The sequence below is a fragment of the Parasteatoda tepidariorum genome, chromosome 4 (assembly GCF_043381705.1).
Source record: "Parasteatoda tepidariorum isolate YZ-2023 chromosome 4, CAS_Ptep_4.0, whole genome shotgun sequence".
NCBI lineage: Eukaryota > Metazoa > Arthropoda > Arachnida > Araneae > Theridiidae > Parasteatoda > Parasteatoda tepidariorum.
Window position 1 is genome coordinate 935,496 of NC_092207.1, and position 18,544 is coordinate 954,039.

Genomic DNA, 18,544 nt, shown 5'->3' on the forward strand with positions numbered 1-18,544 from the left:
TAACCCTTTACAACTGAAAATTATCTTCCAAGAATGCGAGCTTCATTTTGATAGTCTACAATGGTAGGAATGCAGAAGGAGTTTATGAACAGATAAGTGCTGAAGTTCTATAATTGGGGAATGGGTAGTTGTCACTCATGGTTAATTATTAGTGTTTACAGTGCTTGGAATCTTAAGTCTTGGAATAAAATTCTTTCTGAACCAGTAGATCTTTTGGATGAAAATGATGAAATTGTTGCTGAAATTTTGAATGAAAATCGGAACTGCACGCAATTCATTAGATATTGCAATGAATTGGCTAGAACGTCAAAAATGATGTTGATCCAGTTCAGTTGATTTATTTAAAAAGAATAAGGGATATATGACTGCTAAAAAAAACGCATCTTCTTTGAAACGAAATCTTGCTGAATTTCTTTCACAATGGAAAATAATAAAAAATGTGGTAAAATCAGTAATTGACAAAAAAATTATTAAAAACTGAAATATGTATGATAAAAATAATTCAAAATGAAAAAAAAATTAAAAAAATTTATTTAAAATATTTAAAAATTGAAAAAAAAACATTTTAAACACGCCAGAGCTACTTTAGATATTACTGCCAGTCCTAAGCCTACAAAAGGTACGAAGGGAAGTTAGTGCATAAATAATAATCATTTACACTAGATTTTAAACAACTTTCCAATTATCCGAACTTTTCATTATCCGAACCATGTTCGGTCCCGAACAGTTCGGATAATCGGCGCTCTACTGTAATAGAAAATCGTTATAGCGAACACATATTAGACTTCATTTCTGAGAAATGTATTGTAAGTATTTCGAACATTTTCATTAGTATATACGTCATACATTAAACTCAAATATATTGATAATGTATTTTAGAAAATAAATCATAATTTAACCAAAATTGATTTTCTAAATTTTGCTTTTATATGATTACTCTTTATTTTAAATTTTTCGACACCTCTTTTTTNTTTTTTTTTTTTTTTTTTTGAAAAAAAAAATGCAATCTTCGGCATTTTGCCAAATTAAATATCACATTATTCGTTTTTAAATAATAAATAAATGAAATCCATGTAAGTTCTAATGATTTTTACACATAAAAATTATTTCTCTTTAATGATAGCAAATTTAATTCCTTTAGTTGTTAATAAACTTGAGTATATTATAGAGAAGCCACCTGGTGGTGAATTGCGGTAACCAGATATTACGTAATGTAAACACTGTTTAAGTGACTAATTTTAAAAATAAATGCGATCATATAAACATACTTAAATTCTGTAGAAAAATATTACAACTCACAAGTTGTCGAAAAATATTTCAAATGATAGGTATTATAAATAATGCTATGCTGAATCGATTCGCCAATTACAACTGACAGAAAATGATAATGAATATTGGAAAATGAGCTGATCGAAAAAGAATACTGCCAGTTAGCTGCAAAATATTCTGATAAAAGTAAAAGTTTTTGAATTATCTGCTGATGAAAAATTATTCATAAAAATCTTTGCTGGTGTCACGTCATTAAAATATTATTTAATACATTTTTTTTCAGTAGCATTTTTCTTCTTTTTTTTTCTTTTTTATTTAGATCAGCTATCAAAATTAACGCGAAAAGTGCTCACTTAATGTTAAAGACTTATGTTCATGAAGCTATATTTTTTTTCTTCTCTATTTTCTTAATTAATATTATGTCGTTACATTTGTATAAATACTCAATTATTTATAAAGTTCTGATTAATGAAACTCTGAATAACCATTCTTCGTGAGGGGTGAAAAAAAAGAATCAATAAATCAGTACTGCAGACGATTCTCTTTATCTCAAATATTTAAAAGATTACATCAGTGGTACTTGCTGGCTTATAACTCTCGTTAAGAAACAAAAGGTTTTGCGCGTTCTTTAATATTTAATTTTTATTCGTTATGTCAGCGAGAACATGACGGTATTTGCAGATTACGTCGCCAAATTCATAACCACGCGTTTATTTTGCTTATAGTTATGCTTTTAAAAAGTAAATCTATAAAACTAAATATTTTAAAATCAACTGCAATTATAATTAAAATTGATAAATTATGTATTTAAAAGCACAATCATTAGAGAAATAATACTAATTCGCATAGGAGAAACATTGAAGATCCCCGTACTGCAATTGACCCCAATGATTTTTTTTTTGGTTAATGGCGGACAATTGGATCTATTTCCCATTGGCCTCAGAAATGCCAGAATTGCTACTCTCTTATCGTTACCCAGTGAGCACCTGCGGCTGAGCCACGACGGTGGAGTAGCATCGCCCACGTCATACAACCAAAAACCTGTTCATAGGACAGGTTACATTCACACAATCACGCAGAAGAAAGGACATAAAACACACAGAGAGAGAAAGAAACATCCATGCCCTAAGCGGGATTCGAACCCGCAACCGTCTGCTCCGCAGTCAGGCACGCTAACCACTCGGCCACCTGGTCGGCATTTGATCCCAATGATGCTTAATCAATTTTGGTAATCTCTATAAATTAAAGTAAAAAGAAATAAGCTGAGTATTAAGAAGAATTAATGGAGAGATGGTGTTAATTCATTTGAAAGAAGCGTAAAAAAAATCAAACTATTATTATTAAACTAATGATTCTTACTTAATTTTGGTAATCATTATTTATTGAAATTAAAGTAAGCTATGTTGGCAGCATTATTAATAGAGAAATAGTTCTAATTGGTTTAAGCGAAGCGAAATTATTATCGGCGCCAATAATGCTTAATTTATTTTGGTAATAAGTACTAACTGAAATAATAAAAATGATAATAAGCTATACACTCTAAATGATTCTGGATATAATTAATCCTTATTTGGATGAGACTACTTCGGACTACTAAAATCGTGCTTTACTTAATTTAATAACGCAGAGTCAGCAAATAATAAATTTAAAAAATGGCATTATTTCAGCTTTATTAATTGTGTTGGTATAAGTCTTTTAATTTTTTGTAGGGTATCGTAATGTTGCTGAGTATTGAAATATTGATTGCTTACTCCCCCCCCCCNTCCCCCCCCCCGGAAACGAAGAACGGGTATTCAGCTAGTAAAAAAATAATAATAAAAGGTGTATACCGAATAAATTTCTGGTGGATTGCTGAACGCTGAATGGGGCGGCGGCATATTTTCTGTTGACTTTAAACTCTCGGATGAAGTCAACGTAGAGGAGGCTGGACATCCGTCCCAATCCAATGGCGATGAAATTAATGAGTAAAATAGACACTGCAATTGTCCAGGAGAGAGCACGATCTTTACCAATCCAGAAATTCTCTCTGCATATCCTTTTCTTCGTCCTGCTAAAATATGAAAGCTACATAAATTAGAGGCTTGAAAAGCAGCCGCCTCATAAAAAGTTCGAATCCCGCTTATGGCTTTTGTACTGCTTTTAGCTCGCACTAAAAGCTTGATTGACTTTCTATTCAATTCTTCTACTTTCGATTCAACAATTAGAGTAGATTATTGATGTAAAAGCAATTGTAAAGGGAATCTGTTGCTTAACGTCAGTGATTATTATTAAGTCCCCGACGATATTATTAGATTCTGTGTTATTAGGTGATGCTCTGCAGCTGTATTGTTTTTACGCAATCGAAACTGGTTTGCACTTGTTTACGCTCCTGTGTCAATTGGTTAACATTGTATAATGCAGTAAGTTAAAAATAAATACAACTAGGAAATATATAAAAAATCTCCTGAATAAAAAACCCATTATATATAAAAGTATTGCCTTATAAAGTATTGCCTATATTTTTATTTTAACTTGCCATTTTTTCAAAACAAACATTTATTAGCTTTTCTTCTTCAAATCAGTTTTGTTGTCGTCTTTATTCACGTCTTTTTTAAAGCACTCGAAACCTGGCTAATTTTTCCTTCTCAGTTATTTTTGAAACGACTGAGGATTATCAGGTATATGTATTTGTTTATTTTTTAATACGACGCACGCTCTCGACAGTTAAAAAAACCTTTTCGGAAGATTTTCAAATGTTTAATAACCACTTTTAAGAACCCTTTTTTTAAAAAAATATTTCAGACAGCAACTCGATTATATTGTAGGAAATAGAAAAATAATAAGTGAGCTGTGCTTAAAATTTTGGTATCCAAAAGATTTCCCGAAAACTCCTAGAGCTCCGAAGAACAGTTACAAGGGCCCTAAAAGCCAGAATTTTTTAAAACTGAAACAACAATAATTATTAAAAAAATTCCTCATTATTTTAATATTATGGTTGTTTATATGAACTTACTCATAAAAAAATTATCTGTGAAAAGTAGAAAAATTTTAAAATTTTTTTTATTTTAACAAGAAGAGGTTTTGCGTGGCTCTCCTTTACTCATGAAATTTTATATGTAAGAAGTCGTAAAATTGAAAAGAAAAATGTACTATTTTAAAAAATCGACGTTTAAAGAGGCTCCCTGAATTTCCAAACCACAACCATCTGGTTTTACTCTCTCCAAACTTCTACATCATAACCAGTACATATCTTTCGTCACATTACCGCAACCAGCACATAACTCTCTTCACATCACCACCAACAGGTGGACTTTCAGTCACTACACATTTAACTTTCACGTTCTGCGTACACACGCCACTTATTTTGCAACCACCAGCATCGAATTCTAGAAGTACCTCGAGCTCTCCAGCCGGCGCCTTAACCAACTGCGCTACCGAAGCGCCGACAGTTTTTTACGTGAAATATATCTCTTCTGTTTTTAAATATATTTTTAAAAAATTCCACACCAATTTCAAGTTAAATTTAATTTACATTTAAAGGCTTTGGAAAACGTACTCTCCTAGGAACATTGAGCCCATTGTGCAGCTTTAGTGCGACGTAAATTAACAATAACAATAACCTAGGAACATTGTTCAAATAAAATCTTGAATATCATTTTGATAACACCAAAATTCTAGTTTTTTAATATCATGCAAGTTCTCATCAATTAAAACGCCGTTTTGGAAGATTCTCAAATGATTAATAACAATCTCTAGAAGTTCCTTATTTAATAAAATATTTCAAACTACAGCAAAATTATAGTTTTTTTTAAGAATGCAAGTTCTCATGAATTAAAACGGCTTTTTGGAAGATTTTAAATGTTTAATAAGAGTTTCTAGAAATTCCTTTCTCAAAAAAATACTTCAATTTACAACATGGTTGAAATCTAATAAATTGCATCAAACCTAGTGAGCTGTGTTTAAAATAGTGCTATCAAAAAAACTTTTCCTAACGCAGCTCGAGTTCCGTAGAACGGTCACTTGAGCCCTGAAAGATAGGATTTTTTTTAACAGTAATAGCTGTAATTATAGCAAAAAAATCCTAATATGACACATTTGACAAGCACGCTCTGCATAATCATGCCAATTATTTTACGACCACCAGGATTGAACTCATTACCTCGAGCTCTCGCACAAGCAGTGTGGCCTTAACCGATTGCTCTATCGGAGCTCCGATAAAATTTGTAGTGTAGTATATAACTTCTGTTTTAAAATATATTTAAGAAAAATTGCTCACCATTTTCAAGTAAATTTAATTTACATTTAACTAAAGGTTAGGCTTTCCAAGGAACATTGTTGAAACTTTAATATCATTTTGATGACACCAAAATTGTTTTGTTGTTGTAGTTAATTTACGTCGCACTAGAGCTGCACAATGGGCTATTGGCGACAGTCTGGGAAACATCCCTGAGGATGATCCGAAGAAATGCCATCACAATTTTGATCCTCTGCAAAGGGTGTGGCGCCCCCGCTTCGGCAGCCCAAAGACCTGCACGCGAAGTTGAGCACTTTCCGTCAGAAAAGTTTAACGAGGACCCATACCGCACACCCTCGGTCCCTACGCAGACTGATCCAAGTCAGGACTAAAAAGAATAGAAGGGCTAGTTCACTCCGCTCTTAGAGCTGCAGCTACGATTTCCCTCCTCATGACGTCACTGTGTCCACAGATCTCGGAAGATCGCACGCAAAGATATTATGATAACTTTGCATCTTTCTCTTTGTAAAAATAAGTTAGACTTTTTCTGATAATTAGCTTTCAAACTTTACGTAATTAACACATTATTTCCATTCATAAGCATAGTTTAAAAAAACTTTCTTGGCCATTATATTAAAAAAATACCATTTTAAACTTATAAAAATATTTTACTAGTTGGAGAAAATGACACTATAAATACTTTATTTTAAGAAGTTCAGTTTTAACTTTAATTATTAAGAAAAATGAAAGCATATATCGACACTTTTTTTTCTACATATTCTGTTATATTCAGAATCCCCGATTTTAAAATATGTAGTTAATAGCAATTTGTTCATACTCAATCATTAGGAAACATCAACCTTAAACCCTAATTACTGAAACAAAATAATAATTTAGTTTCATAATGACATTAGAAATTTTACAATTGTTTATAGATATTTAAATTTAAGATGATATAATTTATAGATATTTAAATTCAAGAGAATATAATTTTTAAAAGAATCATAAATATTTAGAATAACTACATTAAAAAAATAAGTAATGAAATTAGGAGAATTTCAACTGCTCACTATATATTTTATTTATACTCTTTACTTACATTTCAATTTTCTTCGACTTAATCCATTTTTTAATTTCTATTCCTTCTAGGCGGTTTCTATTTAGATAACAAATTTTTATAAAAGTTCTTAACGATAGAAAAAACGTATTACTGTTTTACATTAACTCTGTCATTTCGGAATCCATTCTTTACATAGTTGTTCATTTAATTTAGGGAGCACGTGGAAAATTATATATTTTTTTTTTCTATCAGAATTTTCGCAAGTTGCAATCGCGCAAACTGGAATTTCGTTAATAGTTTTAAAATTTTTTAAATTCACGGCGAAAACTGAGGAAAATCATTATAGAAAATAACAAATGTCTTAGAATATGTCACAAAAAGAAATGCTCCAATATTAGTTAGAGCTAGTAAGGCCGTACGCTCTGTTCTTGAAGTAAAAGTGCGAGCATTACGCCAAAGTGACGTCACTAGAGAAAATCGGAGGATTGGCGCGGCGAGAGTTTCTTCTAAGGAGTGAACCAGCCCTTCTATTCTCTTTAGCCCTGGATCCAAGTGGTCTCCCACCCGCGCACTGACCGCAGCCAGTGATGCTTGACTTCGGTGATCTTCTGGGAACCGTGTCTTAACGATCAGTCCACTGCGGGATCCAAAATTGTTTTAATAGCCCAACAGTTCATTTAGAGCATGGGTAGTCGAGTTTCATTCATATGAATGACGATGTTTAATAACAATTTTTAGAATTTCCTTTTTTTTTTTACCAATTGTCAAAAGTGGTCTTGTTTTTGGTTTGATGGCGTGGGCATCTTATTTGGACGTCATCACACATTTCAACTATGTTATAGCGTTGCCACTGTATGCGTTGCTATGGCGATCGCTGCTGTTTTTTTGAAATTTGTTTTCACTATTTTTAATGTATTTACATCAAAATAATTTAAAGTATTTTTATATTTTTTTATTATTCACTTATAATGACTGGCTTGACGATGATTTTAAGTTCTGAAGAAGGAAAAGTATTTTATGACGTCTTGAAACACGTACATAGGCAGGATATGAAAACCAATCCGACGTCAAACATTCATTGAGAGAGTTTTTGCAACCCCTGATTTGAAATGTTGTGGCGTTTAAGGGAGTTCATCCAGATAGAAAAAGCTTTTTACCAATGGGTAACCAGTGATTGTTATAAAACAATCACAATTTCTTTTTTCATAATCTTCTTTCAATACCGGAAAAGCACCAACAACTTCAAAGCTTTTAATCAAGGAAGAGGGTTATTAACAAATATTTTTTTTCATCGAAAACTTATTTGCATATTTAACTCTGCATGCTGTTATGAATGATGCATTTCACGGAGTAAAAGATATTATAATCTGTTGCAGAACTGTAATCGAATTTATCTGAAGCAGCCTTCTTCTGCGACCGCATGCAATCAGAATACTCTGATTGAATTTGAGCCCTAAAAAAACTACAAGTAAATCCGTATTTTCCTTGTCTGCTTTCAAACTGAATTCCCTCACTATCACATAAACAATCAATTTTAGACTGAAAAGACTTTTACACTTTTACTAAATAAAAACTAACACTTGGAAGTAAAATTTAAATGACATAAATGTAGTGAATCAGCTGATTTCGAATAATTTTTTTTTTTTTTTTTTTTTACCAAAATGTGTGTTGTCACTCTTCTTGTTACCCACCCCTTGTCAAAAATTGTCACGATGTTATGAAAAAATCCCTCTCTCCATTCCAAGAAAGACATCCTATGCAGCCGGCCTCTTTGGAATGCAATTTTAAAAAAAACTTTTTAGAGACTTAAATGAACAACCTAAACACGCTGAGAGCATATTTTACTTTTATCAAAAATTTATACGTAGAAAAAAAAAACTTATTCAGAACTTGAAGTAAAAGAAGGTTTTTCAATTAAAAAAGCGAATACTTTAATAAATTTAACCGATGGAATTCTGTTTGTGTCATCCAATAAAAATCGTATTTAAACCAAATGTTGTTTTGAGACTCTAGGGGGGGGGGGGAATCTACAACGGAACTGCATTTCTTTTCGACGCTTTGTCTGCACTGTTTTTAATATGCAACCTGCGTCGTAATTTTGATTTTTAAACATCTCATTAAATTTATATGCATTACGAATTGATTTATGTACATTTAAATCCTATGACATTTAGAACAAATAATTCATATAATTTCCTTATATACGCAGCTAAAAGTTTTTGGAGATACTTTATTAAAGCTCGTGAAACATTTAAAAGGAATACGTAAGAAAACGTATTAAGAAGGTACATTAAATTAAGTTAAACTAATACCTGCATTATTTATAAGAGTCCCGTGAAATTTAATTTCCATTGGTCCCGAGAACACATTTCAATGCAATGTCTCACAAAATTGTGCAATAAGGATGTTTACGCATATCTCACAAAATTGTGCATTAAGGATATTTATGCATGTCTCACAAAACTGTGCATTAAGGATATTTATGCATGTCTCAAAAGATTGTGCAGTAGGGATATTTATGCATATGTCTAACAAAATTGTGCATTAAGGATATTTATGCATGTCTCACAAAACTGTGCATTAAGGATATTTATGCAGGTCTCAAAAGATTGTACAGTAGGGATATTTATGTATGTCTAACAAAAATGTGCATACATGTGGAAAGATTTCTTCACACAATCTATAAATTTATGGAAGAAAACAAGTTTTGATATTATGAAAATTTGTTAAGATAAATTTAAGTGAATTGAATGAATAGTATGACATTTCTTTAAATCATTATAAAATGAATCACATAAATTTGAACGTTTTTGAGCCTATGTTTGTTTGGAAACAGTAAAATAATAAAATTGTTCAGGTGCTTTTAGTATAATAGGTATCTTAGAATAATAGGGATAGTGGTTGCTTTAGCAACATATTTCAGTTGCTGCAAAACTTTAATCGGTTTAAAATCCTGATGGTGAATTCTATTCATAATGAGGATAATAATTGGGTGTTTACTAAGAAGTCAAAAATGCACGCGTTTCTCTGCAAATAATATGTAATTGTAAAATTTTCAGTTATTGTATTTTATAAATAAGTCATCTTTTAATTCATGAATTCCAAAGCGAAATGTATTGATCTAAATTAGAAGTTAATTATTAAAAAAGTGATGAGCATAAATTTAATGTTTTACAGATGCTTTCATATTTACATACTGGATACTCTGAAATGAAATTTCGCAAAACTTACAGTAGTTTTGCAAAATTTCAATATTTGGCACAACTGCTACATTTTAACATGAACAATAGAGTGAAACATTTCAAGTTTGACCCCTACTATCAAAGGCCGATAATTTGTTCTATAGAATAAAAGGGAGAAAAACCTTTGTAACCTGTTTATATATCATGTTGATCACCGAAATAAATTAAACGGATCTATTATTATATGTCATTCATAAATAGACTTTCTACTCTATCATGTTATGCTGATGAATTTCACTAAAACTTTTAAAATAGTATTAAAAGCTAATTTTTATTTTTTCACATTTGTCGTAAATGTATTGCAAATCTACTATATGTAAAGACTGTGAATAAGTATTATAAAATAAAACCGAAAATATTGAAATAATTGTATATGTATTTAAAAAAAATGATTTAAAATAAATAATGAACTTGCATCTTTACCACACCATAACCGGTCAAATAACCGTTTAAGAACTTTTGCATCGAAAATGCGCTTATCATCTTATCGTTTTTGCACATTTGACTTCATGACTTTTTCTAACAATTATATACAGTTAATATTCTATTATTATTATTATTATTATTATTATTATTATTATTGTTTGTATTTGGTTTATTTCGAATAATACGTGTCGTATACCTATTTCTACCACAACCGGTCATTTGACCGGGAGAACAATTTATTGCTTTATAAGATGATCGGATCAGAAATTACAATGTAATGCGTGTTCAACGTATTACATTCGATGAGTTGCACATTTCTGCAAAGATTGTTGCGTAATGAGTCAAAATCACTGCAAATTCAAATTCCAAGAAAGTACCTAAAATTTTAAATGGGCATTTTTGTGTCAGAAAAAGTGACAAAAACTAAATGGGGCCGGGATAGCCTGGTCGGTAGGGCGCTGGGCCCATATCCAAGAGGTCGTGGGTTCGATCCTCGCCGGCCGAAGACTCCCCGTGTAGTAAATGGTGACTGATGCACGTTAAATCTGTCGAGTCTCAAAGTCCTCCATGTTCCCACAACAAATCAATACCTCTGGGGGTACTGATCCAGGAGTTTCCTTGTCTTCTGGATTGGTTCAAAATTACAAGGCTACGGAGTTGAACGTAAGTAGTCGTAAACCCATGAAATTGGGTCGGCTGTTCAACGACGGTTATAAAATAAAAATAAAAACTAAATGATTTGGTCAGTAGCTTATATTTTATGTGGATAGCTTTACTTCATTTCTAACTAACAGTTAGTTTTTACCCAGAAAAATGTCGAAACAACCAAGACAGCACAAGTTCTTATAAGAAATAATTTTAATTAAAAGAATGATTATAATTCTTATAATTATAAGAATAATCATGAGAATTATTCTTATAAGAATAATTATAATATTTATAGAAATAATAATAACTAGAAGAACTATGTTTGCTGAAAATGTACAATAGAACCACCCTGTATATGTAAAAAATACGTTGAGTAAAGAATTAAAAATTCTTTGTGTTTGTAATACATAAAAATTGGCAATTTTGTTCCATTATAATAAAGATTTTTTAGTTTATTTCCGTCCTAACATCCATATTTCATACATTCAATCAAGAAACATTCATTTGACCGGCTATGGTAGAACTAGGTATACACCAAGTGTTGGTATGTTTAGTGTTAAACTGTTGTTGTGTTGCTACGCATGCAAATATCAGCAAACCTGCTTTGAAATGAAGCTGGTATTTAAGACAGAGGGTGGACATCTTGTTTTACACACTGGTGCCATCTATGGCTAAAAATACGATTTTGCGACACACAAGCCGTTCCACAACAGGGGTCCGTTTAGAAGAAATTTGGGTCCGTTAACGGACCCTTCTCAAAATATCTTTTCATAAAAACGGACCCTTCACAAAATATTTTAACTTAAAAACGGACCCTTCACAAAATGATTTTTCTTTTAATCGGACCCTTCACAAATTTGTTTATCTTCATTATTATTTTGTTAATCGAATAAACCCTTTCCAGGGCAGAAAACAAGAAAGATGGATGTAAACGAATTAAGTTTTGTCTTCGGCAGACGATTCTTCCATTATTCGTCCGAAATTAATATTCTGCGTTCAGCAGTATAGGCTAAATACCAAATATTTGTATGTTGCATCTCTAATTTAGAAGCAGCAATTGTTGTTTATTTTTTAAAATTTAATTTTTTTAATTATAATTTTACAGTGTTGAGCATAATCTTGTATGTCTTTACAATTTAAAAACTCCTTGAAAAAATTTTTTTTTTTGCAATAACGGACCCTATTTGCACAAATTCATAAAAGCGGACCCTGGTTGAAAGAATGTGAGTAATTTTTTTCACAATTTCACGAAAAACGGACCTTTCACAAAATGTCTGGACAGACCCCTGCACAAGGAGGACTCATTCACACACCTCTCATCCTTGATTTGAACGATCCATCTCAGATACGGTACACCCAAAGCAAAATGGGAGGACTTTGTGACCACGATATATTTAGCATGCACTTCGGATGTCCTAAACTAATCAGTTCATACTTCATTTAATAAAAGTTGAGGAAAGGCAGAAAGGAAGGTTTGAATAAGAGTTTTCTTACCTTTCAATCAGTGGTTCTGATAAATTCATAACTTCCTTCCTTTCGACTGCAAATATACAAAACAAATAATTAACAAAGGAAAGTGATTATTCGGAAAGGGACAAATTCTATCCCATTCTAATAAATAACTAAATTCGTACCCGTTTTCAGATCCTCAATCAGTTGCCGAGACACTCAAAAGTAAGAACCCTACATTCACATTCGTTTTATGTTCAATGACTTTTTACATCCACTAAAATAAAATAAAAATAGGAATGTGTAAGAAAACTTAATGATATTAAAATTCATGCTTTTAGGAAAAATTTAAGAAAGCATCAACAAGTTCTAACTTTCAAATCACAGAATAAAGACCCTAAATAATAATTAAAACATAAATGCCAATGAGGATAGGAAAAAAAATGCAGTAGATTTTATCAAATAATATAAATTTCATGATAGCTGTTACAAAATATTCTAAACATTCTTTATAAAGGGAATTTTAAGGTTTCTTATTGCGATCAAAATACGAAATTTTATTGCAACACTGACTATAAATTGTCTGCAATATTTTCCATTTATGAATGGCATTAAACGATTTTGAATTTTTTTTATATTATTAACTTTAACTTTTTCTTAACTTTTTATTTTAAACAGTAATAAACAAGTAAGTCATTATTGATAATTAAAACATTTTATAATTAAAAAAATAGTTCTGATCAAAAATGAACTGAAATTTTTAGAAAAGCAATAAGTTTTAAGCTAATTACTATACGTGAGGCTTGCTTCATTACGTACTAATAATACTTATTTAAATATCCAATTTGGCAATAGATTGTATAATAATTCGATGCCAATAGGGATTTTTTTTCCAAAACTTATTCCATTTTAGATGAATTTACTAAAATATTCAAAAACCAGGAAATTTTTTTATTATACCAGAAACCCAGGAGAAAATGTCAAAATTACAGTAGTCGATTGGTAAATCCATTAGAGTTGGCAGTTGCGTTGAAATTAATAATTTAAGCAAGGAAAGAAATCTGCTTTTTTTCTAAAGAACAAGCGTAATTTTTCCAAATTTATAAAAATTACTATTAATAATCACATTTATTCTTCCAAACTTTCTAATTAGCTCTGTTTTGTAATGCTAAAAATCCATCTGAATTCATTGGCCCCTCGTCATTGCAATAAAACAATAAAACATAGTAAAGAAAAAAGAAACATGTAGCATATAGTCTTACCGTTGAAAATAACAGCTGAGATGTTATTTCAATTAATGCTTTCATAATGCCTGTTCTTCCTAAGAGAGCGGAACCGGTTCCTTATGTAAGTTAAGATATTAAAATGACAAAAGTCGAAAAGGAACGGAGAGATGAAGGAAGAAAAAAAAACTTTCTCCTTGAAAGCTTCTTTTTTTTCCTTCCATCTCGATTATTAATGAGAAGAATCAGATGATCAGGTGAAGCGTTTTATTTATCATGATTGATCTCTCGTATTACATAATCATTCATCAAAACATTTCTTCTGAACTGGTGTAAGAAATTAGACTGAAATTTGAAATTTTTCAGACTGTGTCGATTATCTCTAGAACTACTGAACTTATTTTAATGAAATTTGATCTGTACAACATACACCACATAGTCTTACACAGGATGGTATGAAATAGCCGCGCAGGATAATTCAGGAACAATTGATACTACCTTATTTCAAGTATGAAATCACAGACCTGTATATCTGTAAGAATACTCATTTTCTTCTTTTTGTTCATTCTGCTGTTTCATACCTTCCTACTCCAAAGAGTGTTACTCACAATCACATGCTAGGCCGGAATAGCCTGTGGGTGCCGGGCCCATGTCCAAGAGTTCGTGGGTTCGGTCCCCGCCGGTCGAAGACTCCCCGTGTATTAAATAGTGACTGATGCACGTTAAATCTGTCAAGTCTCAAAGTCCTCCATGTTCCCATAACAAATCAATACCTCTGGGGGTACCGATCCAGGAGTTTCCTTATCTTCTGGATTGGTTCAAAATGGCAAGGCTACGGCGTTAGTAGCCGTAAACCCAAAAATTGGGTCGGCTGTTCAACGGCGGTCATAAAAATAAAATCATGTGCGTGCGTATTACGATTTTTGAATGGTTTTTTGTTCAGTATTGTAGCAATGTATGTTGTACAGATCAAATTTCATTAAAATCGGTTCTGTAGTTCTGGAGATAATCGACACAGTCTGAAAATTCCCTTCATTTCTGACACCAGTTGTATAATGAGTTCATTTGAAATCGTTTCAAGCTACCACCTAACAATTAAATTAGGATATTTTTTAACACATATTTTGTTGTTTAAATCACATAAAATTTGAAAGTCCTGGTCCCAAAGAAAAAATACAGAGATTAGAAAAAAGAAATGAACCGACTACATACCTTTTCATTTAAACAGATCACAAAAATTAAAGGCTGCAGCAAAACTGTTCAAAGAACAAAATAGTCTATACTAAATACAGTCCTTACCCTACTATTAGACTCACTATAAGATGCTATGTGAAATTTTAATTATCAGGTGATACTATACAGCTGTATTGCTTTTACGCAACTGAAACTGGTTTGCATTTGTTTACGCAACCTGTATAATGGGTTAACATTGTAATGCAATACGTTAGAAACAAATACAAATAGGAAGTATTTAAAAAAAAATCTCCTGAATAAAAACCCATGACATGTATGTTTAAATATAAAAGTATTGCCTATAAATTCGTGCAAAACATCTCATTATTAAGAAGAAAAAACAGTGCGTCTCATAATTTGATCTCATTATTATAATATACTAATATAATACCTGATATAATAAATATTCTCTTTTTATATAATATATCGTCTGATTTATCCGATCGTCGAATTTATATTATATATCGTCTGATTTATCCGATCGTCGAATTTATATTATATATCGTCTGATTTATCCGATCGTCGAATTTATATTATATATCGTCTGATTTATCCGATCGTCGAATTTATATTATATATCGTCTGATTTATCCGATCGTCGAATTTATATTATATATCGTCTGATTTAACCCATTGATACAGCAACGTAAACAAGTGCAAACAGTGTCGTAAAAGCAATAAAGCTGTATAGAGTATCATTTGATAATTTAGATTTCACATAGAATCTTAGAGTGCGCCTCATAATTTAGATAGGGACAGTAGAATAGATTTTTGAAAATGAATTTTAGCGATCAAAAAAGGCAATAACTATTTAATCAACAATAATGTATCGATAAAAATGACTCAGGATGTAGAAGGGACTGCAAAATTTTATATGCGTGCGATTTCTCAGAGGTGCGTCTATGTGACTTCCCTTGGTCACACGGACCACATCTAGGCTGTAGTTCATTTCATTCTGAAGCATTTTTGCGGTCACAGAGGCAAGCGCATTACAAATGCGTCAAATAAATTGTTTTCTCTTTTCAACTTTTGTTTATCGATTTTTATTCTAGTTTTTTCCTAAAACAATTATATTTTAATTTTATAACCGTCGTTGAACAGCCGACCCAATTTTGCGTTTACGACTACTAATATTCAACTCATTAGCCTAGTAATTTTGAACCAATCCAGAAGACAAGGAAACTCTTCGATCAATACCCCAGAGATATGATTTGTTATTGGAACATGGAGGACCTTGTGACTCGACAGATTTAACGCGCATCAGTCAAAATTTACTACACGAGGAATCTTCGGGCAATGGTTGTTCTAAAACAATTTGTTTTATATAACCGACGTTGAACAGCCAACCCCCCAATTTTTGCGTTTCCGACTACTAATGTTCAACTGTAACTTCTTGTTAACTGCCTAATTTTGAACCCAATCAAGAAGACAAGAGAACTCCTGGATTAAGTAATGGAAGAAATTTGCCTTAGCTGGATCATTACCCTTAGAGGTATGGTTTGTTGTGGGTGCATTAAAGACTTTATGACCCGACAGATTTAACGCGCATTAGACACCATTTACTGAACGGGAAGTCATCGAAGATCAAACCCACGACCTCTTGGACATGGGAACAGTGCTCTACCAACCAGGCTATACAGGCCCTAAAATTTCAATCCTAAAACGATTGAAGAACTCCTCCGCTTGCATCGGCGAATGCACAAATGCTTCAGAATGTATGGCGTAAAACGTACTACCGCTTAGATGTTGTTCATGTTCAAACAACTGCCGAATTTTTTTTTAAATACAAGACTTCAAATTATTCTTAAGTACTAACACCTTCGGAATTTCTCTAAGTCCAATCAGTTTAAAAATATTGCTAAGTCAAATATACCTCAAAATATTTCTAAGTAACAACAACGTCAGAAATTTTCAAAGTTCAAACAACTTCAGAATTTTTCTAAGTGCAAGACTTCATAATATTTCTAAGTTTAAAAACCTTCCGATTTTTTCAAAGTCCATGCAGTTTAAAAATAATGCTGTCAAAAAAATCTCAAAATATTTCTAAGTAACAACAACGTCTGAAATTTTCAAAGTTCAAACAATTTCTGAATTTTTCTAAGTGCAAGGCTTCAAAATATTTCTAAGTACAAACACCTTCTGATATTTTTCAAAGTCCATTCAGTTTAAAAATATTGTCTAATAAATCTCGAAATATTTAAGTAACAACGTCAGAAATTCTAAATTCATTTCTATTTTCAAAGTTCAAACAACTTCTGAATTTTTCTAAGTGCAATACTTCAAAATATTTCTTAAAATTTAGACTTTAAAAATTTCTTGAATAAAAAAACGGATATAAAAGGAATAGTATAAGTTTGCACTGATTAAAATTTTCAAATTATTTGGACTTCTTGAAAATTTCTTGAAGTTCAAATAAAGTCTACTTATAAATTTTTTTGACTTGTTTGGATTAAGAAATATTATTGAGAGCACTTTAAAACACTTTTCTAATTACAAACAATTTGAAAATTTTTGACGTCTAAACTTCTGCGACTCATATACCCATTTTTTTTGAATTTCAATTTTTGTATATTGTTGGAAAATTTTTCTGGTTGGAAAAAATGGGTATATTAAGTAATTGCAGAAGGTTGGACTCAGAAAAATTTTCATATTGTTTGGACGTAAGTATTTTGAAGATATTTGACCCTTTCAATTTTGAAACATTTTAATTAGTCGTGGCAAATGTAATTGTCTTTTAAATGGTTTGGACTATTGAACGATTTTTAAATTGTCTAGGCTTAGAAAAGCGTTTGAAATTGGATATGAATCTGTTTGTTCTCGGATAAATTGTTAAATATATTAAACTTAGAAATATTCTGAAGCTATAACATAAAATTTTTTTGAAGTTACTGAAAAGACGGATATCCTAAGTACTAAAAGTAAGGATTTGAAAAAATTACATGAACTGAAAAATATATTTGAATGGTTTTGGAACTGTACTTAGAGTAGTTTTCAATTTTTTTCGGCTTCTAAAGTTTATTGAACTGAGAAAATTTCTTGAAGTTAAAAAAAAATTGACGTCCTAAACTTAAAAATAATTAAAGAAAAAATCTAGCATATATGGAGAAGTAGAAAGTTTAATTAAGAATAATTCCTGAAGTTATTCAACCATAGTTTCCTGTTTGTATTTGAAAAAAAAAATATTTGAAATTTTTTAAATTTTTCTTAAAAAAATTTTAATATTTCCTAGAAAATGTTTTCAATTTTCTAAACTTAAGAAATATTTTATTTTGAAAAAAAATTATTTTTACTTAGAAAAATTGTCAAATTGTTTGAATGTAAAAAAAATTTCAAATTATTTGGATTGAAAAATATTTTGAAATTGTTTGAACTTTGAGAATTCCTTGAATTAAAAAAGAAATTGTATTTAGAAAATTTTTAAATTTTCTTGAATTGTCTTTCCAATTTTCTCAAATTGGAAAAAAAAATTGATTGTACTTAGAAAATTTTTCAAAGTGTTTGATCTTTGAAATAAACTGTAGTTTTTTTTAACTTGCAAAATATTTGAAGGTATTCGGACTTCTTGAATTAAAAAAAAAACAGCTATATGTGTATCAAATTGTTGGGTTTTTGAAGTTGCTCGGAAAAACAAATTCAAACAACTTTATATTGTTAATCAAACCCACAATCCTTTAATTGGTGCTTGAAACCACTATCATTTGATCAACGACCCGCAGTGGACTAATCGTTAAGACACGGCTCCCAACAGATCACCGAAGTCAAGCATCACTGGCTGCGGTCA

At 31.0% G+C, this 18,544-nt stretch overlaps 1 protein-coding gene across 4 annotated transcripts in view; it reads right to left on the reverse strand.

Annotated features, from left to right (window-relative positions):
- LOC107444814 (uncharacterized) overlaps nucleotides 1-13,689 on the reverse strand; it is a 31,262-nt gene extending 17,573 nt beyond the window's left edge. Inside the window, exons 1-4 of one of the 4 annotated variants that reach the window (XM_071179335.1) lie at nucleotides 13,570-13,689; nucleotides 12,493-12,584; nucleotides 12,353-12,398; nucleotides 3,050-3,316 (exon numbers count right to left, since the gene is read on the reverse strand). The gene's annotated coding sequence lies outside the window, so the exon portion shown is untranslated. Of the gene's footprint in view, nucleotides 1-3,049; nucleotides 3,320-12,352; nucleotides 12,399-12,492; nucleotides 12,585-13,267 lie in introns of all 4 variants that reach the window. The other 3 variants (XM_071179332.1, XM_071179333.1, XM_071179334.1) reach the window with 3 other exon arrangements.
- Between the last annotated feature and the right edge of the window lie 4,855 nt (nucleotides 13,690-18,544).